The sequence below is a fragment of the Sycon ciliatum genome, chromosome 1 (genome assembly GCF_964019385.1).
Source record: "Sycon ciliatum chromosome 1, ocSycCili1.1, whole genome shotgun sequence".
Lineage (NCBI taxonomy): Eukaryota > Metazoa > Porifera > Calcarea > Leucosolenida > Sycettidae > Sycon > Sycon ciliatum.
The window spans coordinates 85,546,669-85,558,703 of record NC_088643.1 but is presented as its reverse complement, the minus strand read 5'-3'; the positions used below and the strand labels follow the sequence as shown (position 1 = coordinate 85,558,703).

At 46.4% G+C, this 12,035-nt stretch overlaps 1 protein-coding gene and 1 long non-coding RNA gene across 3 annotated transcripts in view; one reads left to right on the top strand and one right to left on the bottom strand.

The window, feature by feature from the left end:
- LOC135806039 (nipped-B-like protein) overlaps positions 1-196 on the top strand; it is a 41,224-nt gene extending 41,028 nt beyond the window's left edge. For both annotated transcript variants that reach the window (XM_065320174.1, XM_065320173.1), the window contains one exon: positions 1-196. This exon is cut by the window's left edge and continues 660 nt beyond it. The gene's annotated coding sequence lies outside the window, so the exon portion shown is untranslated.
- Positions 197-1,650: 1,454 nt separating this feature from the next.
- LOC135806037 (uncharacterized) lies at positions 1,651-5,005 on the bottom strand. Its single transcript, XR_010551199.1, has 4 exons — positions 4,838-5,005; positions 3,983-4,105; positions 2,940-3,040; positions 1,651-2,062 (listed from the first exon to the last, which is right to left on the bottom strand). It is a non-coding gene; the product is annotated as an uncharacterized LOC135806037 (long non-coding RNA).
- Positions 5,006-12,035: the final 7,030 nt, after the last annotated feature.

The window sequence follows — 12,035 nt, the reverse complement described above, 5'->3', positions numbered from 1 at the left end:
CTTTAGCGCAACAAATGCCAATGTAGTAGTCGTAGCAATGTCTGTCTTATGTCCGGTAGATACGTTCGAGATAGGTAATAGATGAAGATAGTTTTATATAGGGTCCATTTAGGTTGTTACTGTCATGGTTTGAAGTTGAAGATCTCTTGCAAGACGAACCGTAGTACGGTGGCTGCTTTTTCATGTCTTGCTATTATCAAGAGTCCCTCTGTTGTGTTTGCCACTGTTGTCAGCAGCATAGCTTACAACACAGTTGTAAGCTCTGCACAGACACTTGTGTTTGAAGGATGGATTGCCCTTATTGACTATTGTATCCTGCGCTATAAAAACTAAAATTTGTCAGAACTGGAGTGAGTGTGGGTTCTTGTGCAACTTGTATTTCAGCCCTCATAGCATACAGGAGCACAGTTTAGTACGTTCTAAACACGAGATAGCACCAGTGTGCACCTCAAACCCGCAAAGACAAAAAATCTTTACCTTTGGCCTGGCAACAGAGTGCCATTCGTCACTTTGATACCACGGACTGAGCCTACCGTACTCGTCTGTCCCCGGGGAAAATCGCAATTCTGCGGCCGCGTTTTTTGCGATTTTTTTTAAGACCGCGTTTTCCGCGATTTTTTTACTTTTTTGTTGCACTACACGTACAGACATTAGAGAGGTTCTGCAAAACGAAAATGTGTACGAACTTTCGCTCAACGTCACGAAGTGAGAAACTTCGCACGAACTTTCGCAACTTTGGACGCGAAACTTGCAGGGAACGCGAAATGAACTTTCGTAGGAAGTTTCGTGAGATTGGGTCATGTCGTACGTGCACTTGGCGCGTGCAAACTACGAAAATGTGCAGAACACAAAGTTCGTGCGAAAATTCGTACACACTTTCGCAAGGCCTGTCGCGAAACTTCGTTCGAACTTTCGTTGTGCAGAACCTCTCTAGTATGTCATGTACATGTTTTTCGATTTTGACAGCATGTTACACAGGCGATGCGCCGTTTTGCGAAAAGTCGACGTTTAGAGGTAGTTTTATTATCCCAAATGCCAAAGCGCGGGAAAATTCAAATGCAAACAGCTGCATTTTGGAGACGTATTTTTTATCGACAGTCGGGCAGTCAATGCCAATTTTCTCAAGAAGAAGAGTATTCAGAGGCATTGTTGTGCATTTTCCGTTGATACTATACGTGTGCCCTAGTGTTTGCATGAGCGAGGGTGGTGGTTTTGCAAAACCGTTCGCATGGCGGGCGGGTTTGTAAGAAGAAAGGCTTCAGCCATTGACGAGCGACGAGAAGCCTGTCATTTCGTGCCATTTGAGTTAGCAGTAGCACCGGACAATACTGACACATGTCTGCGGCAGCAAACATAGTGTACTAACGGATCAAAAACAGCCACAATGTGTGTCACTGCGGAAACGGGCTGTAGAGGTGCATTTGCAAAGCTGCTGATTTTCATCGTCTTTCCATGCACAGGGTACGTATCATGCCCTTGGCATAGGCCAAAGCACGAAAGCTTTAGCTGGACACCACCCACAATCTCCACGTGGGTCCCAGTGTACCTGCTGCTGCCGATGAGAACCGCCCTATAAGCGGTTTACCCACCCATGTGTCCTCAATACGACTGAGAATACATCAGAAGTACGCCATAAGCATTGGAAACCTGTACAGTTGAATCCAATTTCGACCAGAATGACTGTATTGGTTGGAAATGCATTGCACCATTCCACTGAAACGTTAACACACAAGAACAGGAAAAGGATGTAACAGAAAACGAAAGAATGTAACACAAAAGATAATCCCAAACCAGCGGAAAAAAAGAACGTGGGAAGAAAAGCACTGTGGCTGGTGTAGGAAGCAAATACTGCAAATACTAGGCTAAACGGGAAGTACCAAATTATGTGGTTGTTGAGCATCTCAGAGTCGACAAAGGGATAACGGAATGAGAGAGACCGACTATTTTTTGTCAAAACTGTCACAAGCCAGCAGCTGGTGATTGTTGAGGAAGGTAGTTACACCACACTGACCGACACCACTGCTGTGGGTAATGATTACGTGCATCGATCATTGTGCAGCACCTGGCAGCAATAAACCAGACAAAGCAGTACAATACCATGCAGAAGATGAAATGCTTGACGGAGTATAAGTAGTAGCAGACAAACTGTTACACAATGGAGCAACATTATTTGCTATTAAAATGGCATAAATATATTATTACTTTGACGAATACCCGACACATAACATTCCCGCTACAAGCATTACTAACTCTACCGTCCCTGATGCAGGAGGGACTAGTAGCACACATTCCTACTGCATACCCCAAAGCTAAGAAAGGTGGCATCATGCTCATGTGAGCCGTTTGGGTACCACCCAAGCTCTGCACCAGGCTCTGTCCAGGTGCAGACACACAACCCTGGAGGACGAATGCAACCCCAAAACACGATGTAGTAAAGGGCAAGTCTATGGCCACAGCTGTCAAAGTTATCCACCAAATTGACCTACAGCAGGCCAATGTACAGTGGAGGAGAGTACCGAGAAACTAAGAATAAAGGACTTATTGCCTGTTTGTCAGACTATCCACCCCAAGCTATGGTCATGAGGGTGGACAATATTGGATGGTGACAATTCCACCTCGCTCTCGTTTTCTCCCCTGGAATGAAGCTTCACACACATACCTGTAGTACCTGTGGTGTCTACAAGTAGTATAAACAGTCCTTCACTTACTCCACTGCTTTCTATAAAAGCCTGTCTTATGCAGAAGCCTGTTCTGAACACAAGCCTGAGTTCCAAGATAGGCAATTAGCACAATAGTGTGGATTTTGCATCGGCAACCATAAAAAGTTTGGTTTGACTACAAACATAATGCAACATAATGTAAATAGAGGCCTAGCCACCACACCGGCTTCTACAGAAATACGCCTGGCTTTCATAAACGACATTACAGTAAGCACTCACCCACTTCAGTTGGTGCTTGCAGACGTGTTAGACACATACAGCCAGTCAAGTACACTTGCAGGGATCTTTTCTCAATGGGGAGTAACGGCTGGCCATAATACCTACAATACATACAGAATGACAATGGTGAACATAGCAAAAGGGAAAGGCATTCAAGACCTGCAGCTCCATGTATACATGCCGAGTGTAAGCGTGGTGTCTGTGGACAAAATCGACAAAGAGGTACCCTGGCAACAAAATGTAGTGCCAGGATGCCAGCAGAAGGCTACGTGGCACACCAGTCCAACATGTAAATCAACTACCATCCAGTTGTCACATTAGAGCCCAATTGTTGAAGTTCCACGGCCATTTGCCTGCCACATGCCAATCACAAGCACTGAGGAAGAAACTGAGACAAAGCGACGTCGAAGCAAAACACTAACACAGACAGGCGGGTTCCCCACACAGTGAAACTTCAGTATAAAGTACTAGTAGTACCAAGAGTCCATGACGTCAAGAGTATGCGACTGCACGTGGGTTCTGGCACTGCGCTCGGCCCACATTACGTATCCACGAACTGGGGAATCAGCCCATAGTCCGCAAATCAGAGTTGCACGCTTGTGGGTTGTGGGGTTGGGTTATGCAGACACCTGACAGTATGGATATACATGTAACATACTACGGGATATAAAGTACTTGTACTATTATGCAGAACCTTGCACCATGCAATACGCTATATCGGTACAGACCAATTATTTGAAAGGTATTGGAGGTTTGCTATACAGTGTACTGAAGTATCACTGCGATGCTGAATTGCCAATACATGTACATACATGTAGTGGAACATGAAGCTGTACAACCAGTTGACGTGTATTTGTGACGAAATCACACTACGACTGCAAGACTCAAAATGTGAACAAACATGTAATTTGATGGGGATCTTTCACCGAGGAGTCAGGTGATGGCGGTGCCGTAAAACCTACACGTGGAATTCAGCTGAACTGGAATTGTTGTCTCTGGAGTATTGCTTAATATAAGCAACAAATCTACTATCAACTACCCACCTCTTCAAGGTAGGGATGGTGAAGAACCAATGACCTAGTCATGGTGTGGGGCTCTGACAAACATCTTGCAGCAGTCAGACAGCCTGTCACAGGCCTGACAAAAGGCTGTGGGTGCAAGTCCTGCTGCAGGATCATACAATGCGAGTGCAAAAAAGCAAATCTGTTATGCAGGCCAGGGCTAAAATGCCACACTTTCAACAACACCTCCGCGAGGGAAGAATCCAACAGTTCCAGTAAGCAAAAAGTTGTTTAATTTGAGGAGACTGAAAAGCAAGAAACCAGCAACGAATTGGACCAAGATTGAGTCAATGTGCACACAGGTGATGCGTGCGTGTTATTGTTTACTGGAATTATGGCGTATATGCTAGAAACATGGAATGCACTACGAATTCTGACCTGAAATACACAAATATACACATTTGCCTGAGTTTCAATGAGCATGGATAGATGTGGAACACAATACTTCCACTGGAAATGGTGATATACCGGGAACACAATCCATCTGCTGCTAGATGGGCGAGAAACTATTGTAACCTGGGATATATTGAAACTTAGGTGTGATGAAATGTCACTTTCGTGGATTTTACACGTATTACAAAAAAATTCTTTCATTTCGTGCCATTTGAGTTAGCAGTAGGTCTGGACATAGACATGACCAAATCTTTACACAGGTTGGTTGGGACTATCTTTCTGCTATCTCGGATATTGTGTAAGATTTGATGGAGTCCATTACTGGCTGAATACCAAAGAAGGGAGGAAATTTCTACGACTGTACTGTAAGAAAACGACGACACGAAACTTCCCAATGGCTCAATAGCTGACCACAAAAATATTACGGATTACTTTAGTACTTACTCAAGTCACATCGAATTCCTTATCGGCGGGCTCCAGGCTGTGAAACGCCTCCAGTGGGTCTGAAAGTTCGACAACGTCAGCCATTACTTCTTCACGGAATCGTCATCTTCACCTCTGCACAAAATGAGCTGACCGGGATAATAAAAAACGGCTTTTTTTCGCTCTGGCGCATCGACTGTACAAGGCGAGGACGTGTCGTGCTACGACTTGCTACGTCATAATTCTCACAGTCACCCACGTGGCTTTTGTGCTGCCGGCATGCCCACGCTTTTTTTTTTTTTTTTTTTTTTTTTTTTTTTTTTTTTTTTTTTTTTTGCGAAAAATTGATTTCTCAGAATCCGGATCCCGGACTATAGTTACTGTAGTCTTTGGCACCTATGATCAGGGGATGGCCCACGCCTGGTAAAAAAAAAAAAAAAAAAAAAAAAAAAAACAATGAGAAGTTGCGTACAAATCGTGTACAAACTAAACAGACTATGGATTCGAACATAACAGAGTGGAAAACCGGAATCCGAGAAAACGATAACATGCAAAATCATGAAAAAGTGGGGGGGGGGGGGTACTGAAGCAGAACAGTAGCCAAACACACCACGGATAGTTACCGAAAGCACTCTGCAGCAGCAAGGACCACAGAAGCATCAGAGTCAATGACTCTCTGGCGGGCATCTTGAGACCGTGGCCTGCGGTGACCACGGAGGCTGGCATTGGAGGCACGAACAAGAGAAAAGGAAACCCTTGACCTAATAAAGGCAAGAAGTGAGGAGAAGGGCTCCTTTCTCTTGTCGGCGAGCATAGAGGCGACACGCTTGAAAAAAGCGGAGGCGGACTTGCCGTAGCCGCCGGAAGCGCTGAACACAATGGGAGAAAAAGACGCGTGTTCAACTTCCCGGACGCGTTCTTCGTACGCGCGCCTTTTCTCGGCCTCATGCTTCCGGTAGGTGGCTGTGATGGACTGTTGGCGGTTGGAGCGGGCGTGTGGGTTGAATACCCGGATGTCCAGTAGTGCCCGTTCGAAACGTCCACCCCAGACACCCGATGCGGCCACATCCAGACGGGCACCGTCCTCGGAGATGGCGGAGCGGTGACGGAAGGTCTCACCGGTTAGCGGCTGGAGATGTGGCTCGACCTGGACATCATGGGCCACTTCACGCAGGAGAGATGCGGTGAGATCCCGAAGGTCATTATGCCGCATGGCGGGGTAGCCACCAGTTGGGCAAGACAGCGCGTGTTCCGGTGAAAACGCTTTGCCGCACACACATTCTGTTGGCAGGCCTGGAGGGGTCCAACCATACCGTAGGCAGAGAGCGTCCCAGAACGCCTGCTTGTGTAGGTTGAAACCATACTGACGAAGGGGCCGACAGGTCAACCAGCTGGAGGCGCCCTTTTCAGCAGCAAGATTCAGGGTGCGCTCTGTGGTGCTGGTGGAGGTGGCAATGACCGAGGCAACCGCTTCCTTCGCCAGGCGCCGGGACTGGGAAACAATCTCTGCCTTCGCTGTGATGGTGGCAGCTGGGACGCCTTCTGCTGACTGATCTTGCTGGAGGATCTTCTGCACGAGAGACTTGGTAATATGCATAGAGTCCTGGAACTGCGAGGCAAGGGAGGATGGGTTGACGATCCCCAGCCCTCCGTCCCTGCACGGTAGGGCCAGCATGGCACGCTCGATGTCTCCTGGCGGGACGCGGTTGATGATGGCAGGGATGAATTTGGTACGGATTCTTTCCTCCAAGGGTGCGAGCAGGTCGGCCGTATTTGGCACTGTCCGGGCGACAAAGGACCACTGATGGCGAACTCCCTGGCCGAAGGCAGCAAATGCCGCTTGTGGTTGGGTGCGGGCGAACTCAGCCAGAACATCCACTTCGCGACACCACTCATCCACCTTGCCTGACACATATGCCGAACAGAATGTTGGTGATCCGAGGACGGCACCTAGGTGGCGACACCCATCCGACCGGATGTCTATGCTGGAGTCCTGGAAGATTTCCCTGGCTCGATCTAAGCACTCGGGCTTCACCAAAAGTATCGACTTTTTGGCGTTGATGTAGTATCCATAGGATGGACCTTCTTCTTCCAGGATGGACCACCACTTATGAAGCCTGGTGAGAGTGCTTGCTGCTGTGGAATCATCTGCGAACCACGCTTGTACGGCTTTGCTAGAGGCAGCACGACGGATGAGAGGCACGGTGCCCAACGCATACATTGCCATTGCGAGCGGATCGCCTTGTGTAGTTCCTTCACATGCCCACGCTGCACTTTCCGCAATGTTTTTGGAAGCACTGGCTTTAGCGTAGATCTACGTTAGCATATTGGCGTACCGTATGCCACGAACCTCACTTTTGCATACGGTTGCCGCCAGCCAGCTTGCCTTTCTCTTCCTGACAATCTCTCTCTGCTTGCTTGGCCCTTGCCGAAGCACCTTTTTATGGCTCCTTGCCCCTGTACTTATTTCTTGTTCATATGTAGTCTGCCGAATCTTTCTAACTGTAACGTGTAAAGTAATCATTGCCGCTAACTGTCGAAGTGTCCGTTGTGACCAGGAAGTGGCCTGATTCGCGCGCCCCCTTAGCAGGCGCAGACCTAAATTTGCTAAAGACGCGTAGTGCTCCTCCAACCGGATTATGGTTGTAGTCAGGAGCACTACGCGTCCTCGCCTTGTAACATGCTGTCAAAATCGAAAAACGTACAGACAGTGCACTGTTCGGTCAGCAACGGCTCATCGTGGCGGCTTTGTACTCAAATATGACGAGTGCTTACACCAGAGACTTGTAACTGATTGATTTCACTACATACTCACTGAAAATTGCCTCATATCAACTGCAAACTTGCCGCCGCGAGATGATATCAATAATATTCACCGCATATTTACCACATATTTACCGCAAATTCACCGCAAATTATGCCATATTATGCCGCGTTTTTGCGATTTTTTTCCGCGATTTTCCCCGGGGGACAGACTCGTGTGGTTAGAACTTAGAACCCTCTCTTGAATAGTGCCCTGTCTCTGAGGGCCAACGAAAAGAAGCCCGCTCCTGAATAGCCCCCCCCCCCCCCCCCGGCTTGTAACCAAGCGCACGTGCAAGTTTGGTGTTGTTTTGCTAATGTTGTTGTCCATGCCATGGGGAATTGGACTGGTGGTTTCAGGATCAAAACCGCAGTTCTTGTTGCTGTCTCTGTTGAGTCGATTTTTCTTTCTTTCTGTCCGATTCTGTTCAAATTTTCAAGGTTGAAGGATCATGTGGGCAAGCTTTTGATCCCAAAATTGTACTACAAATTGTAGTGTGTAATGAATCCTTCCCTATATTTGGGTCCTGTGAAAACCACACCCATATGTTCGCGTTTTATGTTGCGAAATAAGAGAAAACCCTACTTTTACCTGTCCCCCCCCCCCCCCCCCGTGAATTCCGCGATTCTGCGGATTGCAGAATTTCCGCAGAATCTACGGTGTCCGCAGAATTCAGAAAATCCCGCGGAATATTGCAGAAAAGAGAGAAAAATTGCTTTGTATTTCACAGCCAAACCAACCTGCTTGTGACTTTCAAAATACACTTGCACGGTACATTTTGGAGCTTTCGATTTTTTGACCAGGATTCCGCATAATTTTGGTTCAGAATTTAGAGGGACAACAAAACTTTGGTGGGGTTGCGGAAATTCAATCTGTTTCTACGCTCATTTCCCTTGCAGAATTAGCGCAGAATTTACTGTTTTCAGCCTTAGGGAGTTTCTGTAGCGGTATTCTGCCACGGAATTCACGGGAGACAGTTTTACAAACAGGGGGTCACTTTTCACTTGTTTCTATGAGGCAGGCTTGTACTATGGTTAGTGCATTTCAATTCTTTTTGTGGAATTCAGGACCACTATAATCACACACTGTTGAGGCAAATCCACTGGAATCAATTACGAGAGACGATCATTTCTTCGCGTATTTCTAAACAGTGAGAATGCCTTGTTTGGGCTACTTCGAGGGGCCCTAACCCCTCCAAAGTGCCCGATTACATACCCTACTGAATTATATTGAACTCGGATGGTGAGCCAATTAAATTATGGTGAAAAAAGGAGAAGGACAAAATGTTACGAGTTATGACTGTCCACCAACATAACCAGATCTTATACAGTCAGCGAGTGCGACAAAATGGCACAAAACTGACGAGGAGTACTGAGACATTCGGCGACCTGACACCTGTATAAGATCTGGTTACTAGTACATTGGTGGACAGTTAGTCATAACTCGTAACAGTTTGGCCTTCTCCTTTTTCTCCTGTTCTAAATATTATATTATTGATTTTCTCATTCTGGACTACAGTCCATTCATAAAAAGATGGGTCCTGGCTCTGGCGAGCTCCCGTATTTGGCGATTTTTCGTGATTTCATCGTACACAGTGCAGTGCTGCGAACTTTGAAATTAATTATTTGAAAAAGGGTCCAAAAAGGGTGCCTGAACTGGGGTTCGAACCGCAGAATGCACTGTTGCAGGCGGGGTCAAACGGCCTGGATTTTGATGGTTTTTCCCAATTCAGTGCTTTTGGGGCAAAACCTGGCCGAGATCCTATTCTTGCTATGGCTTGCTTTTTGGACAAAAAACTTCAGAAACATTAATGGAAGAGGATTCCATATGGGATTGCAGAAAGAATTCTAAAAAAAACTCAACGTTTGACCCATTTATGGCCAAAAGCTAGAAGTTCATTTTTTTCTGAATGGACTGTAGGGGTGCGCGGATTATGCTCGCACGCATCCGATATTATGCTTTCGGGCATTTCCCGCGGAACTTCGAAAGTATTCTCCCAAAACATCGAAAAAATTCTCTAGAATTCCCCCCCCAAAAAAAGAACCCCAGCACGAACCGGTACCGTGCCTTGCGCATGCTCTTTAGTATGCAAAATGGACGGTCAGGCACGTGATCACTGCATGCAGGATCTACACTACATGTACCATGCATGATGTACCGGTATTATCAAGACTCAAGAGTACGAGGTGATTATGCATTTCTAAGCATTTTTCGTTTCTAAGCAAATGCGTAATGCTTTTTCCAGGGCAGGGTTCTAGCCAGGTCAAAATTTTGTCCCCAGGGCCGAACTTTGACATCGCACTGTTCGCGCTTCGAAATTCCTTGTAGGTCCTTCATACACGTTTTACTATCGTTGCAAGATACCGCAGTCTCCGCAAATTTACTATGTCTGGCCCACATTTTTCACTGTTTTCGCCCGCAATTTCCGATTTTTTTTCTAGGGAGACAGCCATGTGTCAGTCAGGGCCTGGTCAGACTGCGGCAAGAGTACATGAAAACCAGAGTGTGCAGCTCGGATGGGTTGCTGTCACGGCGAAATTCCGTGATTACATCATTTTAGTGATGTAGTGCGTACAAGCAGGATTCAAGCAGGTCTCTTTCTGCACAACTGCAGCTCAGTTGTACGCACTACGCCATTTCCCGCCTCAGATCTGGGCCAAATATGATGTAATCACGGAATTTCGCCGTGACAGACACCCATAGCAGAAAAGACCCCAAGCTGCACACTCTGGTTTTCATGTACTCTTGACTGCGGCAAAATCGAAATAATCCTAGGATTATAATCCGAATCTCCATAGTAACTTGCCGCCAGAGCGGCAAAAGCGAGAGTTGACGCTCCAAAAAAAAAGCAAGAACGGACCACGCTTTTCCGCTCCAAACAGGATTTGACGCTGATACACCATTGACGCTGATAATCACTGATTTTTTCATCTCGATATCGAAGAGCTAATTGGCCACGGACAACAACAAAACTCATAAGGATGGTTGCAAGGATTGCACTGAAGGTGTTGGCGATCCCCAAGGTGAAGGAATTTGACGTCGTTCGTGGAGATTACCACTTGACGCTCCAAATGAAGTTTGAATTTTCACTCTCCCCACATGTGTAGTGTGATCGCGATTCAAATTCTGGACGCTGTTCTGTTTTCGCCAGGCAACCAAAATTTGCCGCAGTCTGACCAGGCCCTTATACATGCAAATCGATGCACCGGATATACTGTAAATCAACTACAGTCCATTCAGAAAAAAATGAACTTCTAGCTTTTGGCCATAAATGGGTCAAACGTTGAGTTTTTTTAGAATTTTTTTTGTCCAAAAAGCAAGCCATAGCAAGAATAGGATTTCGGCCAGGTTTTGCCCCAAAAGCAATGAATTGGGAAAAACCATCAAAATCCAGGCCGTTTGACCCTGCCTGCAACAGTGCATTCTGCGGTTCGAACCCCAGTTCAGGCACCCTTTTTCAAATTTCAAAGTTCGCAGCACTGCACTGTGTACGATGAAATCACGAAAAATCGCCAAATACGGGAGCTCGCCAGAGCCAGGACCCATCTTTTTATGAATGGACTGTAATTTTCGCTGGCGATCTAATTTCGCTGCTTGGTGCCCACTGGCCAAAGTAAATCGCAGGCCAAAGTTTGTCATAGAGTCAAATGATGCAAGATTGAACCCCAATCGGCCAAAGTAAGTTTGATCACGGCCAAAAGTTTCATTTGGAGATCGGCCAAAGTTTCTCACCGGCCAAAATTTGTTGATTTACAGTAGTGATAAATTATCGAAAAATCAAAGAGCACGGTATATCCAGTATTTACTGTAATATACAACATAATTATGTATCCCGAAAGCTGCTGGAAAACCAACACCGCCGTTCTTAGCATTTCAGACTGGATGTTCCTTGGCGCACGACTACTGTGAACAAGGCCTAACAGAGCAGTGGCAAGCCCTCTGGTTACAACATAACTCAAATCACAGACATGATACGGCCTTGTACACAAGGAATCGACTTAGTGCATAACCAACTGTGGATCATTTGCTCCCCAGCACATCAACACGTGGCCACTAAGTTATCAGCGTCGATACAGTAGTCAAGTCGCGCGTCGAAGAACGTCCAGCCTGAAATGCTAAGAACACCACAACCTAAAGATCAGAACGGTGGTGTTGGTTTTCCTGCAGCTTTTGGGTAGAGATGTTTCTAAAAACGTGCTATAAGAATGCAGCCAAATTGCCAACAATACAATGATGCCCCAGGCTAACCTCTTGGAAACAATGTTCTTGGACGCGCAACTCTACCATAACTCATAAGTACAACAAATCCTTCACAATCTTCAGAATGCAATCATAAACCAAAACAAGATCCAAGAGTGGAACTCCCTTTCTATGGGGTCTGGTGGCGGCCAACACTCACATCACGTGGCGTAGTTC